The following is a 3,954-nucleotide window of genomic DNA, read 5'->3' on the forward strand; positions in this document are numbered from 1 at the left end:
ATTTTCCCCTTCATTACTGAGGCCCGAGGAACTCCCTCTTCTGGTAAGGAAAGGTAGTGAGCCTGATTATCAAACACCTGAGGCTGATGATGATGACTGGCTGAGTGGAGTTACTGACTGGATATAAGGCTGCCGACGCCCTTCTGCCCTGCGGGTGATTTCTCTGTGGGATCCTTGGAGACCAGTCTGAATTCCTGCTCCTCTAAAGCTAAGTTTGCTGCTCGGCCTTTTGCATTGGTGCTTGACTTTGTTTTGCTTTGTTTTTCTGGATTTCTGCCATTCCCTGCTGGGGTGTGCTGAATTCCTTTAGCTCTGTCTTCTGAAAATACCTGAGTGCTGATTTAGTTTTTGAAGCCTAGCTGCTTTAGGGCCTTTTTCATATCAGCTTGTTGGCTTTTGTCTTTGATAGGGTTTTGGCAGATTGCAGACAGCAGCCTTCCTGTCCTTTCCTATCTAGGTAGTTTTGGGCCCCGTCTTTGCTCAGTCTATCTTTCTGTCTGTGTTAGTGTTTTCATCTTGCTTCACCGTCATTATATGTTGGGGGCTGCCTATTGCTTTGGGGTCTGCTCTGGGGCAGTTTAGATTTCCCCTTTCTTTCTTTAGGCCTATTTAATTCTCCAGCCGTGATCGAGGGGTCTAGGGCATCTTAGGAACCCCCCACGGCTACTGCTAGTTGTGTTGATAGGTTCAGGGGTCTGCAATCTGATAGTTGCTAACTTCTCTGGTTTTCTGGACTTAGCCTGTATTTCTGCTTTTGCCTCCTACGGTGACTCATTCATAACAGGAAGTAGTGACGTTTTGGAATGCAGACTTTGATGGAATGGTCTGCGGGTGTCATGTTGCTTTTGGAGAGCCCCTGATGTACCTAAACAGTGGAAACCCCCCACAAGTGGCCCCATTTTGGAAACTAGACCCCCCACGGAACTTATCTAGATGTGTGGTGAGCACTTTGAACCCCCAAGTGCTTCACAGAAGTTTATAATGCCTGGGCGTGAAAATAAAAAAATCATTTTTTTCCACAGAAATTATATTTTTGCCCCCAATTTTTTATTTTCCTAAGGGTAACAGGAGAAATTGGACCCAAAAAGTTGTTTTGCAATTTGTCCTGAGTACGCTGATACCCTATATGTGGGGGTAAAACACTGTTTGGGCGCATGGCAGAGCTTGGAAGGGAAGGAGCACCAATTGACTTTTTCAACACAGAATTGGCTGGAATTGAGATCAGACGCCATGTTGCATTTGGAGAGCACCTGATGTGCCCAAACAGTGGAAACCCCCCAATTCTAACTCCAACCCTAACCCCAACACACCCCTAACCCTAATCTCAGCCCTAACCCTAATCTCAGTCCTAACCCTAGCCCTAGCCCTAACGCTAGCCCTAGCCCTAACCCTAACCCTAATGGGAAAATGGAAATAAAGACTTTTTTTATTTTATTATTTTTCCCTAACTAAGGGGGTGATAATGGGGGTTTGATTTACTATTTTTGGCGGTTTTTAAATTTGGCAGCTGTCACACACTAAAAGACGCTTTTTATTGTAAAAATAGTTTTTGCATCACCACATATTGAGAGCTATAATTTTTCCATATTTTGACCCACTGAGTCATGTGAGGCCTTATTTTTTGTGGAACGAGTTGTTGCTTTTATTGGTATCATGTTCGGGCGCGTGACATCTTTTGATCGCTTTTTATTCCGATTTTTGGGACGCAGAATGAACAAAAACCAGCGTTTCATGAATTTCTTTTGGGGGGTGCATTTACACCGTTCCACGTGCGGTAAAATTGATAAAGCCCTTTTATTCTTCGGGTCAGTATGAATACAGTGATACCTCATTTAGGTCATTTTTTATGTTTTGGCGCTATTATGCAATGAAAACAATTTTATATAAAAAATAATTATTTTTGCATCGCTTTATTCTGCGAGCTATAACTTTTTTATTTTTTCACTGATGATGCTGTATCATGGCTCGTTTTTTGCAGGACAAGATGACGTTTTCAGCGGTACCATACATATTTATATGCATCTTTTTGATCGGCCGTTATTGCACTTCTTGTTCGGCGGTATGATAATAAATCATTATTTTTTGCTTCGTTTTTTATTTTTGTTTTTTAAGTGGTTCGCTAAAGGGGTTAACTAATGGGACAGTTTTATAGGGGGGGTCGTTATGGCTGCGGCAATGCCAAATATGTGTACTTTTAATGTTTTTTTTAATTATTTCCAAAAAATGAATTTATTAGGGAATTTTTTTTTTTTAATTTATTTAGCAACTTTTTTAAAATTATATTTACACTTTTTTTTTTTAACTTTATTACATTGTCCCAGGTGGTACATCACTGTCCTGTGACAGATCGCTGATCTGTCAAATCACAGATCACTGTGACAGATCAGCGATCTTTCACAGGCACTGCACAAGGCTTCCTCCTTGCCTGCGCTTTGCAGGCATGAGGAAACCAGCTCCCTGCAGGCCCCCGAAGGTCCCCGTCGCCATCTTGGATTCGGGGACCTGCAGGGTTTGAGCCCCCCGCAGCAGCGCTGCACATTGAGCTGCTGTGGGGGGCTCAGGGAAGCACAGAGGGAGCCCCCTCCCGGCCGTTGCTTCCCTTTAACCCCCGGTACACCGCGATCATGTTTGATCACGGTGTGCAAGGGGTTAACGTGTTGGGGGCGGTCCATGACCGCCCCTGACACATTGTGCCTGGTGTCAGCTGTGATAATCAGCTGACACCCGGCCGCGATCAGCAGCACTCACGACGTGGGCGCCGCTGATCGCTGTGACATACTATCCCGTCCCTGGGAATTAAGTCCCAGGGCACATGGACGGGATAGTACGTCTCATGGCAGAAAAGGGTTAAATAATGACTCTAATTTATTTCTGAGAAATAATTATATCCCGGTATAAGAAGCCTCTCAAAAAGCTATATTAAGGCTATGTGCACACGGTGCAGATTCTGCTGCGTTTCCGCAGTGGTTTTGGCCCTGCAGAAACGCAGCAGTTCTGCAGATCAAGTACAGTACAATGAAACCCTATGGGTTTTCAAAAACACTGTGCTGACGGTGCGGTTTTTTCCCCACGGTTTTGATGCGGTTTACAAACAGCAGCATGTCAATTGTTTGGGCGGTTTCCGCAGCGGTTTCACACCTTTAACATAGTAGCGGTGTGAAACCGCAGGGCAAAACCGCAGACCAAACCGCAGGAAAACCGCAGGTCACTATACAGTCATGGCCAAAAGTATTGACACCCCTGCAATTCTGTCAGATAATAATCAGTTTCTTCCTGAAAATGATTGCAAACACAAATTCTTTGGTATTATTATCTTCATTTAATTTGTCTTAAATGAAAAAACACAAAAGAGAATGAAGCAAAAAGCAAAACATTGATCATTTCACACAAAACTCCAAAAATGGGCCGGAAAAAAGTATTGGCACCCTCAGCCTAATACTTGGTTGCACAACCTTTAGCCAAAATAACTGCGACCAACTGCTTCCGGTAACCATCAATGAGTTTCTTACAATGCTCTGCTGGAATTTTAGACCATTCTTCTTTGGCAAACTACTCCAGGTCCCTGATATTTGAAAGGGTGCCTTCTCCAAACTGCCATTTTTAGATCTCTCCACAGGAATTCTATGGGATTCAGGTCTGGACTCATTGCTGGCCACCTTAGAAGTCTCCAGTGCTTTCTCTCAAACCATTTTCTAGTGCTTTTTGAAGTGTGTTTTGGGTTATTGTCCTGCTGGAAGACCCATGACCTCTGAGGTAGACCCAGCTTTCTCACACTGGGCCCTATATTATGCTGCAAAATTTGTTGGTAGTCTTCTGACTTCATAATGCCAAGCACACAGTCAAGCAGTCCAGTGCCAGAGGCAGCAAAGCAACCCAAAAACATCAGGGAACCTCCGCCATGTTTGACTGTAGGGACCGTGTACTTTTCGTTGAATGCTTCTTTTTTCTCCTGTA

Source organism: Dendrobates tinctorius, unplaced genomic scaffold (assembly GCF_039654945.1).
Source record: "Dendrobates tinctorius isolate UK_male_01 unplaced genomic scaffold, ASM3965494v1 ptg000008l, whole genome shotgun sequence".
Lineage (NCBI taxonomy): Eukaryota > Metazoa > Chordata > Amphibia > Anura > Dendrobatidae > Dendrobates > Dendrobates tinctorius.